At 37.3% G+C, this 15,320-nt stretch overlaps 1 protein-coding gene across 10 annotated transcripts in view; it reads left to right on the forward strand.

Annotated features, from left to right (window-relative positions):
• The first annotated feature begins 10,121 nt into the window (after positions 1–10,121).
• Positions 10,122–15,320, forward strand: part of tenm4 (teneurin transmembrane protein 4) — a 294,119-nt gene continuing 288,920 nt past the window's right edge. For all 10 annotated transcript variants that reach the window (XM_067450936.1, XM_067450931.1, XM_067450930.1 and 7 more), the window contains exon 1: positions 10,122–10,454. The gene's annotated coding sequence lies outside the window, so the exon portion shown is untranslated. The remainder of the gene's footprint in view (positions 10,455–15,320) is intronic.

Here is a 15,320-nt window from a genome sequence, read left to right on the forward strand (position 1 = left end):
ACATGTATTGATGTGACTATTGGATATAACATAAACAATATTAATGCCACGATTTATGGGAGCCGGTGGCTGGTAGCTTACACGTTCACACTTGGATACGTAGATAATTTACATTTTAGTGCTGTCAATACGTCAATATTGTACATTTTAGTGCTGTTAATAAGTCAGTATTGTACGTTTTATTGTGTGTGAAAACGTTAGTAAATGTACGTGTAGTAGAATCACACTTTACGTAAAAATACTCACGTATTTTCATGAGATCACGTTGGTATGTACAAACTTACATTAATATTTAACAAGGCTGTCAAAACAGAAAGCATACAAAACAGCTGCTGTACAATGTCGTTCACCATCTTGGCTGAATTGGCATATGACTGCATCACATGGCTAAAATTGCGTCATCGTAATAAAAAGCCTCCATTTTCACAGTCCACACTACGGCGCGAAGACGGCGTTTTCAAATGTATCCGCTTTGGAGAGCGTTTTCAAAACAATACGTTTTCATTGACTTAAAAGGCTGTCTCAGTGCGGACGGAAGGCCAAAACGGAGAGAAAAATATACGTTTTCAAATGAAAACGTATTAGTGTGGACATGGCCTTAAGCACTCCTCACCTTCCCATTCACTGTCTGGTCTCGCACCGATCCAACCTTGACTACCTGTCCTTCTTCGAAGCCCTCATCTGCCATCCTCTTTGTCTCCATCATCATCGTCTTCATCGTCTTCCCCTTCATCATCGTCTTCCCCTTCATCGTCCTGAGTGTCAATCTGTGTCCTCGTCTGTGTCTGACATTATGAGTGAAACAGATTATTCAATGTTTGGTCGACTCTTGGTTCAAAGTTTGAAATATCCAAATAATAATTGATTTAACTGACTGATATGTTTTCTGCCTTCACTTTGGAAAAAACTGATTGATGAGTTAATTATTAAATAAATCAATCATTAATGGACATCTCAAACATTTGGTAAAGCATCATAATAATAATAGAAATTAAAACAGTTTGTTGTTATATTGCCAGAAGAAACAGCACAAAGACATCGCTTTTAGCAAAAACATTCTTGTTATGCCCAATGAAGGGTTAATCTGACCAGTTTACAAAATCTGTTTTCCTTTATTTTGATTTCGACTTCTCGATGATTGCCTTCTCAGTCTCATTGGAAATCCACCTGCTGCTCAGATCAAAAACGTTAGTTTTACAATCTCCTTGTGTTCCACGGAGACCCCCATCTGCATGGTGGCACCTCAATGCTGGAAATTGGAGCCCGGTAGGGTGCTAAAAGTGCCTTCAACCTCAATAATCCTTTTAATCTCTCATCAATCATGTGGAAGTGGCGTAGAGGCCCTGATCCTATTACTGTTCAGGGGAAAATTGCTATCCCTGAGAGTAGACATCCTGCAATTGGCTGTGAAAGTTGGCAACAGTGCAATGGTGGTAATGACAAGTTGGATCAAGTAATCGAAGGAACAAATCACCCAGTGTCTCATTCACAAGCTCTTTAAATAAACAACCTAGAGAATGATGCACTTTGACTGATAGGACATTTGGTTGGGCTTTCTGATTGATGTGTTTTTACATTAAGTCTGTGTTCAGACTTTTTTTATGTGCAATTTGCCATTTGTGCCTCTGGTTAGCAATTAGACCTCCAGTGACGAGCAAAATCATCCAATATTTATTTCTGCTGTTTGAATACAATATCATTTTTGCTATCGGTACATTTGTTTCCAATACACTAATTCTTACTGCCATTTTCATATTCATCTTATTATTATAAATGGCTTTCGTAATTATATAATTCAGAAACGACTTCAACAAATAACTAATTCTACAAAAAAGAGGGAAAAAAGAGGGAAAGAGAAAAAAAAAATTATTATCCAACAGGATCAAGGATTTTCTTGTGGCTTCTTCTGCAGGTTTCATTTTTGTGCCAGTACACTGTAAAAAAAAAATGTGTTGGTTTTTGTTGGTTTAACTTAAACAAGTAAGTAACCTGGTTGCCTTAAAATTTAGAGTTTATTGAAATTAAAAATTTGAGTTGATACAATGGAGGAAATTTGTTTAATACATAGAAACTCAAAATATTATTGGTGTCTGAACCACATAAAACTTTTGATGAATCCTGAAAATAGCACTATTTGGCATGTTTCACTGCATCATCAGAAATAAAAAACACACAATTACCCAATATGCTTACAAAATATTTTAATAATATTTTAATAAAGGTTGTCGAATCTCAATTTTTTTTATTGTATTAACTCAAAATTTTAATTTCAATGAACTCAAAATTTTAAGGCAACCAGGTTACTTTTTTTCTAAATATTTTTTTACAGTGTAGGTGGCGTCACATAAGTAACTTAATCACTCATTCAACCAATTTGTTCAGATAAACTGATTCATTCAGAAAAGAAAGAAGAATTCAGACTTCATGTCTTCAGGTAGAAAGCTAGGCTTCACCTGAATATGCAAAAAAATAGTATATGAAAAGAGTAACATGTCTGAATCTACAGTATTCATTAAACAGTAGGTGAAAAGCACCTGGATGATCTAGTGCACGTCTAATGGACACTTCATTACCCCATGAGGCCACAAGAGAGGTTTTGTGAATGACAGTCAAGTGACACAACTAAAGTTGGTAGGTGACAATATCAACATGGATGTAATCCAGACGATTCAATTTGCCATTCTACAGACATTCCGATGATACAGAAAACAATTTTTAACGGTCACAAAGTATACATATTCAAAAGTCAGCTTAAGCTTCTATTGCGATTTGCGAATTCATCTACTGTCTTTATGAGTGAGTTATTGGGTGCATCTGAAAGTTTAGATGACTTGTTGCCTCGCTACCCTGTCAATGACAAACTGATTCATAGAGACTTCTGAGGCTGAAAAAGAATGATCTACAACAAAATAGAGCGAGCTTTCATGATAACTAAGCAAATATTTAATGACTACAGTAGCTATTTCTGGCCAGAATGACATCAGAAGTGGAAAACGTTGGTCAAAAACGTACATTTACACACAAACTGACCACCAACCGCAACTTTCCGAGGCTGTCTTTATTTATTTTTTTGTAGCTTAACTGTCACAGAATGGAAAGCACAGGATTGTGAGATATCAAAGAAGGATGCATCTAGGCTGCCTTCAAAGATGAAGATTATCTCATAGTGAAGTTAACACTGGATTTGGGCGGAGATTGATGCCTTCCTGCCTTGATTCACCAAAGGAAGGATTTTTAAGCTTTCGGATGAAGCAATTGAATCATTCATTCACTTTGACTTTGTTTAGAACTACTTTCGTTGGTGGAACAAAAATATACAAAGCAACTGGTAATATCTGCTTTAAAATGTAAGCTCCACAATATTAACTTCTTGCCTATTGATTTGATACACTTGAATTTGGTCTGGTCTGAATATGAGCACAGATGTGATTACCTGCGGCAGCCTCATGCCTACAGATGATTTGCTGTTTTTAAGCACTTTGAAACTCTCAGCTCCCTCCAGCAATTTTCACTCTCATCTTTGCTTCTTTTTTGGTCCCTTTTTAGTCTTTTATTCTCGTTTGTCTTCATATTCCTTTTAGGTATTTGGCTGTGTTCGGTGTTGATGACAGGTGAGAACATTCACTCTTCAAATGCATGATAACCACTCCACGTTTGTCTATCACACTCTTGGATTCTGCTGCTCCCTGTACAGAACATGGACTGTCTTCTGAAAATGCACAAAATGAATGACAGGCAGAAAGCACACTCAAAAGCCTTTTACAGAAATCTTCTGATATTACTGGCATGAGGGTGTCACAGAGATCAGTGTAAAATCTCAGGTTATTCCAGTAAGTATATATATGAGCTATATCACATGAGTAACTTCCTTCCTCCACAGAATCAAATCTCAAGTTGACAGTTTAATATTTGAGCCCAAGCCTCAGTTACTAAATGTATTATTAACAAAGTTCAGGAGGAAAAGCATCCCTTTACAACCCCCTATCCTTACACTCACCTGGTTACTATCCTGACCAGGGATAAGGGAGTACTCAAAGTTCAGGACAAAAATACAGAACTTGGAGCTCGGACACCACGCCAAATAGGCATACTACATTACTCTGATTATTTTTAGGGTGAACTTGTGAATTTTAAAAGATCACTTTAGAACTAACGAAGGAAAGTTGAGTAACTTCACTGAAGTAGAGTATAGTAATAAGGTATTATGAGAGAGAGATTGACTAAACGAGTGTATTACCTGCATTTGATATATCATTCATTCTTCAGGTCAATGAAGATCCATAATATTCAACATGTCCTCAAACCAATACGCCTATATAGGTTGTTTGTCTAGTCCTTGAAATACGACCCATAGGAGCGTTTACTAAAGTTGCACCCTATAGACAATATTTTAAGTAGTTAAATACGACGCACAGGAGCGTTTTTTAAAGTTGTGATCCTATTGACAGCAGGACACTTTTATTTTAAAGCATTTTTCCTTTTTATTTGCTTAATATTTGAGGTTTTACATAGCTCAGTTGGTAAAGCATTGCACTATACAACAACAACATGTGATTGTGAGTACGATTCCAGGGAACACATGTGCTCATAAAGTGTGTATGCACTATAAATCACTGGGTAGGTTTAGGGATGGGGTGGGTGTTGTTGTAAATTAAAAAAATAATTTTGCTAAATTTTTGCTCTACTGTCATTATTTTTAAGCCAGCTAGAGGGCGCATGACTTTAAAATGTAAATATAGGTTGTATAAGGTGCTTAAAAAAACAACTTATAGTATAGGATATCTTTGTCTTTATAGTTTTAAAAGTTAAATTGATTTTAAGTTAAATGCATTTATTCTGGAAGAAGTAATAAGTAAGATTGCCCGTTTGATATACCCCAAATACATATTATCTCATGTTTAACCACTATACGAGCCAAATTCTCAAAGAACCTGCCGAGACGAAGCTGATCTCTGTGGGTACATGACGGCCTGGAGCCCTCATCTGCGAAAGCATCTCAACAAATTCTAAAACAATGGAGGAAATTGAGTGACTGCTGTATATATATATATATATATATATATATATATATATATATATATATATATATATATATATATAATGCCACTTTTCCATTACCAGTACCAGCTCGACTTGGCTTGGCTTGGCTCGGCTCGCTTTACGCCCTGTTTTCCATTGCAGATATTAGGGACTTTAAGCAACAGCTGCTGATGGAAGTGAATACTGTTTTTGATCTTTGGTATGTGGCCATTTCTCACAGCAAGAAGACAAACATTGTTTCAATCTCTGGCGAAACTATTTAAAAATGGCGGGGTTATTTAGGATACTCCGTCTGGCGCGTGCAATGTTGACGCAGTGAATAGAGACGATCCTCTCGGACCATTCAGCAGTCTGCCGTGTTTTCACGTCACATTTTTGTATCGCCTCAGCTTGCTCAGAACCTCACCGGAGGTGATACGAAAAAAAAGTATCAGTAAGCAGGAACTGGTAAAACTTTTACACAGTGGAAAACCAAACAAAGGCGAGAATAAATAACTACTCTCACCTAAAGTTCAATTCCTGCTCTTTTTTTTAAGTATGATCAAATTGCCGACTTAAATTAATTTAAACTTAGAATTTAGAACTTAGAACAAGAACAATAATAAGAACATCTGTTGCCATGACTTATTGATCATATAATTTTTTACAATGAACAGTAAAAACAACATTCAGATTCTTTCTTTTTGTTAATCGAATTCCTGCTGATCAAATGTCTCAATGTGTTGCTAATACTGTTGCTGAGAATTTCCCCAAGCAGCTATGAATTAATCTCACTTCAATGGGAAAATCCTGGCTCTGGAAGATGAAAGATTATGATGAGAAGTAATCAAGCCCCTTGCGAGTTTTTAAATTTTAAATATACTCACTGGATGATACAACCTACATTAGAATAAATAAATGAACTGCAATCCAAAAATCCCATTTTTGTTTTTTCTACCGATAAAAAAATCTGCCTGCTTTGCCCCTTGAGTGTTGCAATGATTTAGTTTGATTATCTCATTAATACGGAGTGGGTGAATACAGCCAAGCCAACACTAATTATGGGTTTTATGGTGCATGTAATGCAGGTCTCCTTCTGCAATCACCTTGTCTAAAAATTAGACATATTAGCCCACCTTACAATAAAACACAATACAATATCTATGTGATTTATTATGAATAATATGTAAATGACCTTTGAGTCTTCCATATCAACATATTTAGTGCTGCAAAGAGCTATTGAAGTCAGTAAATTAAATCTTCCTCTTATTTCTTCCTGTTATATCTTTCTCAGTCCTATTTTGAACAATTCAAAACCACACGCTGTTCTAAAAACTATTATGTTTGTTAATAAATTCCAATATTATTTAAATAATAAAAGCATGTTGATAAAAGCATCAATCTTTATAGCTCTTTGCTTCATAGCAACAATAGCAATGTTGTAAGTTGAGTATGACCAACAAGTACATTATGAGATCCAGTCATCCTGGCCAATGACGGTATGATGCTTACAGTATGAGAAACTACCCATTTACTGATAACAGAGCCATTTCCCAGGAAATGACTGTGTGAATGCCATCTAAACGTGTGAGATTATACCTACAAATGGTGTTGGTCACTATCCATGACTCTTATCTGAAAAAGGCCTATGCATTTGTACAAGATGACATGTAAAAGAAAGGTAAAACAGTGAGAGATGCTTTTGTTTTTTCATGGTATTCTTAGAAATGAATATTGTGCTGTTTGTATAGTTTGTACAGTTAAAGACAACATCTTCCTTTGCTGCATTGATCCTGGTGAGTAGCTGGCCAGAATAATGATTGTTCTTTTGGCTTACTTTGCTGAAACTCTACAAACACAACGCATGCACCAGCACACAAGCATTGATGCTGTCCTCATAGGGTGTCCTGTGCCTGAAGGGCAGCGCTTTGCAATGACCTGGTAATCTGCTGTAGCCTCTGCATCCTTTGGGCTTTCATGCTTGGAGAGAAGCCAGAGATGCGCCGCTGATGGTGCCTTCAGGCCCTCCCTGATCCAGGTGAAGGTAAGACTTGATGACAGGAGATTTGAGAGCAGAACATTCCGATTGTTTAAGCCTGCTCTCTTTGTGTACCCATATATTTACCCAAAGGTTTTCTGGCAAGCCTGGAATTTCAGTTTGCAGGAAAGTGCAGTACATCACGAGGATGTACTACATCTGTTTGAGATTCTATGAAAAAGTACATTTAGTGAGGGCCCCCCAGTGCATACAGACCCATATGGAAGCTCTGATAATGAGGTTAGCCCTGTCGTCTTGTTGCCTATGTCAACCAAGGGTCTCTAAATCCCACACTGACACATTCACAATCCCAACTTGGCCTGGCAGTTTTACATGTGAAAGAATATTTAACTTCTCACTCACCCATTCACAGTCAGGGAGTGCGGTAAGAAGGCCTAAGCTTGCCCAAGATTAGCTTTCAGAGGATAATGCAGTGAATTGAACCCCACACATACCACCTCCTGGCCTCTCTCTTGTTCTCAGGGCAACCAAACATACTTGGACGGATAGGGACCCTTGACCATTCTTTTTAACCTTACAGAGAAGCAATGCGGAAAAGAAGCGTTTTCATATAGCTTCGGATTTGATGGCAAGACTTAAACGGTGTGGCCAAACAAAGGAAAGAAAAAAAAAAGTCCTATATTAACCTACACATTACTGGCATTAGAGATTTGATTTTTGAGCAGAGGCTGTTGCAAAAACTTTAGATTTCCTTCTCAAACTCACTTGTATGTGATTAGAAGTCATTTGTAATTTCATTTAAATTAGACATTCGAGGTTAGAACTACTGATATGGAAAATTTCCTGAATTTTTGAAGGGGTCATGAATTGAGAAATCAACTTTTTATTCAGCCTTTGATACATAAAATTGCATCGTGATATAAGAATATCCAATACATTTCAGAGCTGAAAACTTCCTTGTTATTCAAAGAAAAGCTTTTATTGACAGCTCAGCAAACACTTGATCTGGGAATGTGCCTCCCTGTGATGCCAAAGTGTGGTAAAACACTGCCTTAACCGAAGAAGACGAACACTTTATTATGTAGCCTCGCCAACCGATTTGTGCATAGCATGTTATAAATAAATAACATGGAGCTAAAGCGGATCGAACTTCCAAGCAATAAACATGCTGCATAAGCTTAATTCGGATTCCAGTGAATGCATGGATGAACTTTATTTTTAATGAATATCCAGCTCATGTGGGGAAGACATTGCATGTTTGTTCCTTCATTTCAGCACAGATTAATTTGTAAATGAGACTGGATTTGCAGACAGGATGAGATTACATGAATGAATGAAGCAACACACTTATTTGAGTAAAACATTTTTTTTTATATGTGATAGTATTGCATTGTTACAGATTGTTTGATATCTGTTGATTATGTATGAAAAATAGACTGTAAAAAAATATGGACGTAGTGTCCGTGACGTCACCCATAGGATTCCGATAAGCCGTTCTGAAGCTCAAAGACGAGCTGGGTGTAGCCATCTTGCGAGCGAGTCATTGCGTGTCACTCCCGGATAACAGAAAATGGGCAAAAGGGCGGGATGTGGGCGGAGCGGATATATGGCTATCCACCTGTCACTCAAAGTAACCACGCCCTTAATTATGCAGAACTTTAAGGGTCTATATAACGTAAACGAATGAGTTATGGAAAAAAATCACCCCCCCTCACAGTTGTCATGAAGGTCAAAATTAGCCGTATAGGCCAAAACCCCAATTTGTACCAGGCTGTAAACATGTTTTTTTCTTTTGTAAAGTTGGGAATTTTAACATGGGGCTCAATGAGATTCTGCTCCCTTCTGGATCCTGTCCCTAGTGGCCAGTCGATGAATTGCAGTTTACATTATATCCGTATTGGCTTCAAGATAGATCGCGGGAGGTTGCCGCTTGGTCTGAACATAACAAAGCCCAATATCCCGGGGCTATGTGTTTTCCAGACGGCTACCAAAACATATCAAAGGCTTTAACTGTGAAACGTATCAATGTATCTTAAACTGTGAAATAACATTCCTTTCTTGATGTGAGTTGTTCACTCTCTTGACTTGATATGTGAAGGAAAAATACAATTGTGGAAGTTTTGATCATGCTGATTTGTCTGACTCTGCAGTGAGGCTTGTGTGTGTGTGTGTGTTAGTGATGCACACAGAAGCTCATTATAATATGCAAAGCTTATCCAATCATAGCAGGGTGTTTACTTCCAAGTCTTCTGTGCAGCATGACAATAAAAACCGAGCGTTCCACGAGTGCCACAGGCTGATCGCCTCCATTTCACGCCGCATTGAAGCAGTCATTTCTGCAAAAGGATTTCCAACCAAGTATTGAGTGCATAAATGAACATAATTATTTGAAGGTTGACTTTTTTTGTATTAAAAACACTTTTCTTTTATTGGTTGGATGAAATATGCTATTTTTTTGAGATAGGAATTTTGGGTTTTCATGAGCTGCATGCCAAAATCATCAGTATTAAAACAATAAAAGACCTGAAATATATCAGTTGGTGCTCAATGAATCTAAAATATATGAAAGTTAAATTTGTATCATTACATTATGGAAAATAATGAACTTTTATCACATACTAATGTATGTGATTATATATGAAAATTATATATATATAATTATTATTATTATTATTTCAGTGTAATAAAACTGGCACAAAAACCAAATAAAACATGAGGAGATTTGGGGATATATATAACATTTATATATTTATATATAAAACATAAAATAGGTATAGCCTACACGATTTTTTATTTACAAAAACATCATTACCTTGTTAATTATAATTTTTTCTATTTTTCTTCGTAAATTGTAAGCGAATTTATAGGTTTACTGCTAATATTTTACAGTAAAATAGATGCAATTTCAAAATACAGCATCACATTTACCCTATACGTTAAGGTGCCTTGCATGTTATCAAGCACACAGCTGTGTTGTAGTAATTTTTACTCGTTTTACTAAAATGTTCCACTACCATCCCGCGTAAAAAGCGCTCGCGATCACACGCACACCCCCCTCCCGTGCGCACACATGGTACGAGCCGACTGTGGATGGTGGAAGCCGCTTGTCATTCCTCGGCATTCCCTCCAGCCTCCAGCCTGCTGCACTGCTTTCCACTGCAAGCGCTCACGGACTCAGCACTACAGCACACGGACGCTATTCGCCCTCCAGCTCTCCGCAGTAAAACACACGGCTCATCGTATTCATGCGCACTGCTCTCTCACGCGAGCGCTCTCTCCTTCTCTCTCTCTATGCGGCGCGCTGGACATTTCCCCCCCTATTCATTTTCCAAACGGGAGATCATGATGATGAGACACCGATATTAAGAGCATAACACCTTCCGGAAAAGCGACCGTAACCTCCACAGCTGGATAGACGCCTTCTTCTTCAGCAATGGTGAGATGCATGTTCAAGAGAAAAGTGCGTGTTGTTGCAGAAACAGCTGGAGCGTTTGGTTTGGGGTATGCGCGAGGATGCTTGATACTATTACGCACAGCCTCCTCTGTTATTTATTATGGAGCAGCTTGTAAACTTGCAGCATGGAAGGGCAGTGCAAAGTAAAGAGGGCTTGGCTGCACTCTGTTTTCATGTAAGACCATGAATTATTGCTCAAGGATAAAAGATTCATGTCTCTTAGATTTTCAAGCTTCCTTCTAAGCTTCTAAATATAAGTTTGTACTCATTAGCTGGGGCATTTTCCAGCATTTTCCAGCATTCAAACTCAACATCCATCCCATATTAATGGGCCGAGGGTGTACCTGCTTACTGCTGCATGTTCCACTCCTGTGTGATGCTTCACTTAAGGGTGTTATATGGATGAATGGCCATAGTTTTAGAATATAGAGAAGATTTAGTTTTGTTAGCGTTTGTTTTCTGGCTGTGGGATACTGCGTTTTTCCAGATCGATTCTGTGAAGCAAATGGGCATTTACAGCTCTTGTTTTTGCCTCCTACTCTCTAACTCCCTCCTATTTGGGGTCTGAGGGTTTGTTGTGAGGGCGTGATGGGCATTCATGGGTAATGCTGTTGTATTTTATTGAAAAAGTATTAGATATTGGCAGAATATGTGTGGACTGACATTACTATAGCTGCATTTTAACTGCAGCCAGTGTGTTTCTTTGTAATTCAAATGTTTACGTTAATTCTGCTTGAGGAGGGAGAGAATAAAATGCTTTGAGATGTTAAATCTTGTTTTTTATTTAGTAGCACACATGTGCATTCCTCATAACAGCAGGGCTGTTGAAAATTTGATACTGTAGCAGAATGATATAAGAGATTCTTCATCTTATACAATATACACAAAACATACACAAAATCTCTTTGGATGCACAGTGGGGTATGGCATTGCGTTCGATAACACAATATTAAGGCAAATTCTATTTTTTCCAAAGAAAGATGAAACAAACACAACTGCAAGCCAAATATTTGACAAAATAAATTGATTGGGTTTAAAAAAAAGCTTAGCACAAAGACTGGATGTAAACGGCTCTATCTAGTCTACTGCTCAATATGTGACAAAATAACACTAACATTTTCATATTTACATGTTGTGATGTGTATAGTTACATCGTGCACTGAGAACGACGGAAAATGAAAAGTTGTGATTTTCTACACCGATATGGCTAGGAACTATTGTCTCATTCCTGTGTAATAGTCAAGGAACTTGGCTGCCGTTCCGTGGGTGCAGAAGCGCAATGATATTACACAGCGCCTGAAAATAGGGAAACTTCTGTCAACATAACCAACGTGACAACCTGCTTGCACAGAGAACGTGCTTGAGACTATTTTAATGTGCTACGTAATATCATTGCGCCGCTGCACCCCTGGTATGGCAGCGATGTTCCTTGATTCTTACGCAGGAATGAGAGTATAGTTCCTAGCCATAATTGTCTAGAAAATCGCAACTTTTCATTTTCTGTCGGCCTGTCACAACATGTAAATAGAAAAATGGTGGCATTATTTTGTCACTTATTGAGCAGTAGGCTAGATGGAGCCATTTACCTACAGTCTTTGTGCTAAGCTAGGCTAGCGGTGGGGGTCAGACAGAGTTATGGCACGCACGGAGATTAGAATGTTATATATGGATTTATCTAACTCTGGGGGATACGGTGAATAAGCTAAAGTCCCAAAAAGTCAGCATATTCCTCTAACATACAGAATTGCTCAGAAAAGTGAAATAAGTTGGTTTAATATTTTGGATAAGTGCGTCTTAAGAGTACAGTTTTTTTTTGGGAGGGCCACTCTACTAGAAAAAAAAAATCATATAAATAAACATTTAATCATTAGTAACACTTTACAATAAGTGATTAGTAAAAATCATATAGCTTATGTTTCAAAAGCTTCTTCTCCGCCAACGGAAATAGATCCGAAGCAAAGCGCCATTGGCTCTGCTATTTAGTAGAGTTGAAGACTACTTTAAAGGGTTAGGTTAATTCATTACTCACCCAGATGTTATCCCAAACCTTAGACTTTTGTTCATCTTCAGAACACAAATGATCTTTTGATAAAATCCGAGAGCTTTCTGTCCCTCCATTGACCGCCTACGCAACAACCACTTTCAAGCCTCAGAAAGGTAGTAAACACATCATTAAAGTAATCCATGTCACTCCAGTGTGAGCTGTAACATGAACAATGAATAATCATATTTTTATTAACTAATATTAACAAAGATGCTGTAAAATGTATTAGCTAATGCATTCACTAAGGTTAACAAATGAGACCCTAAATCATTACCATATAATCTTTATCACGGGTTAAATTTAATTATTAATTAATGTAAATTTATGTAAGCCTGTGTTTTTGTCCCTGCGGAGGGTTACAAGCTTCATGGGGTTAAATTTGAGCGACCCCGAGTTCTGTAGTGTAGTGTGGCGTGAGGTGTTGTGTAGCGGTCCTAAATGAGTCTGAAGTTGGTGGGTCCCCATGGGTTTGACCTTTCGAGGACAGCCCTGTATTCTCCCGGTTGTCATGGTCCAAGTTGATGAGGACTCTGCGATGGTTCACACAAGCGATTTCCATGAAAAGAAAAGCTCAGGCAACTCTCCTTTGTTCACCCTTACAAAGAGAACGAAGCAAAACATCAGGCTAATTTCTTCTCTCTTTTATCTTGTTCTAATCATTTCTCTTTTTACATTATGCAATGTTCATTTACTTCTCGAGTGATCTTTATGAAAATGAACTTGTATGTGGACTTTTAGATGGATAGCATTGCATAATTTGGATATTTAGCTATAACAAATTCTCCAAAATGCCCATTTTCTTATAGTCCAAGCTCTTTCTTGTCGGTTTGGTTTGGCTTCATAAACTACTGACTTGTTTGAAGCCATTTGAGAAACCGCAATGAGACGAAACAATGATGGAAACAAACCAATGAATTGCTTGCACTCCCCAGTGACTCTTCTTCCAGTAGGGATGTGGAGTCTCTCATGTAATAAGGCTTCATAGCTGAGCTATTGTGAAGGAGTGTAGACATCAGTGGAAGATGGACACAGTGTGTGAAGTGTTGCTCATTGCACCTTCCTCAGATTAAGGAGCTCCAGAATTGCACCCCTGCCAGGTCTCTTTATCCCTGCAGTGCTACAAACATCTGATCACTGTCTTCACAAGACTCTTGTGCCGTGAGCCATTTTTCCTGCTCAAACACTGCTCAGAAATATAATCTGATACACCAATAGTATGAAAGAAACATCATTTGTCTACTTTTGGGACTGTTCCTATGCAATACAATGTTTTGGCACTATCAAATTTTTGCTCTGTTCGAACAACCTGCCTAAACAAGCGACATTGGCTCAACCAATGGTGTGCATTTAGGGGCGTGGCTAACCATGTTGTGGCTAATTTGCCCTACCAATGGCAGATATGGGGGTGCTCTTGAGGAAAACTTTAAAAACCAACACAATCTCATTATCACAAGAAGACATCATTGCATTACAAATTGATTTTATGATTAAGTATGATACATATATACTTTTTTTAAATAAGTACCTAGCCCTTAGTCAGGTGTAAGCAGATTGTATGAAAACATATGAATGTGATCATACAAAGTTGTTTATTCCCCCATGATTCTCCAAAACATCCAAGTTGCCATAAGAGTGCGTTGCCTAAAACAAACATAATTATTTTTCATAATTCTGTTAAACGGCCATTATCCTTTTAATATGTTGCTGAAAAATAAATTGGTGAAGGATTTCCACTGAAAGCATTTTCACTTTCAATAGTAAGTTTCACAGATAGTTACAAAGATACAGCAAGTAGCACCTAATGCTCAAAATAATTTATTGATTTGAGTAGGGTAAACTTAAATTGAACAGATTAATTCAATGAAATTCACTTTTATGAGTATTTAGAACTTTCCTTTTCTTTTAATTTAACCAAACTGATGCATTTTAAGTAATGTGAATTGTTTCATTTTAGATTTTAGTTTAAGAACAGATTATGTTAAATGTTCTAAATTGGTTTACTCATTCAGGAATTGCTATCTTATGTTAATGCTCAAAGCATTATGTTGCCAATTATAAAGTTAGCATTTACTGAATACGATAATTAAACCTAACCAAGTTTCCACTACTAAAAATATTTTATTTCAGATTACATGATAATTTTAGGTTAAATGCATGAATTGGCTTACTCAAATATTTCAAATTATTCAATGAGCATAAGGTTAGTATAGAAAGACTGAAATAGTATTTTCTTTTAAAGGGGTGGTTCCGTGGTTTCTTTCTAAGCTTGGTTGTGTTTATGGGACACAGTATAACATGTCTTAATACTTCTTCTTTTTTTTTACGCCGTATTTTTCTTATATTTGACCTTTATTCCACACCGTTGTCTTCACTGTCCTTTGAACGGCTCGTTTGCTTTCTGCTTCTATGAAGCCCATTCCTCCGAAAAACGCAATGGTCTTAGATTGGTTAGATGGCCAAATGTAGTTTAATGTATTTTTATTGGCTGAAGTGCCAAGGTTGTCCGGAAATGCCACGACCCTTACCATTAAGGGCAGAAGTATAACCTAGACACATTTGCTTTTTAAATCATGACATTAGTTTTCAGAAGCAGAAAACAGAGGTCTGTCATCAGATTATGAAGAAGATAGTCTTAGAACTGTCTAGTTCTAAGATAGATAGAACTGTAATACTTTACCAGAGCCTTTTTACAACACAGTGTGGTGTTTCCATAAGCTTAGGTATATTGTTGGTTAGTAAGGAAGAAAGGGGAAAATGTGGGGTGTGGGGGTTGTTATGAACAAACATGTATGCAAAATTGAATC

Source organism: Pseudorasbora parva, chromosome 8 (genome assembly GCF_024679245.1).
Source record: "Pseudorasbora parva isolate DD20220531a chromosome 8, ASM2467924v1, whole genome shotgun sequence".
Lineage (NCBI taxonomy): Eukaryota > Metazoa > Chordata > Actinopteri > Cypriniformes > Gobionidae > Pseudorasbora > Pseudorasbora parva.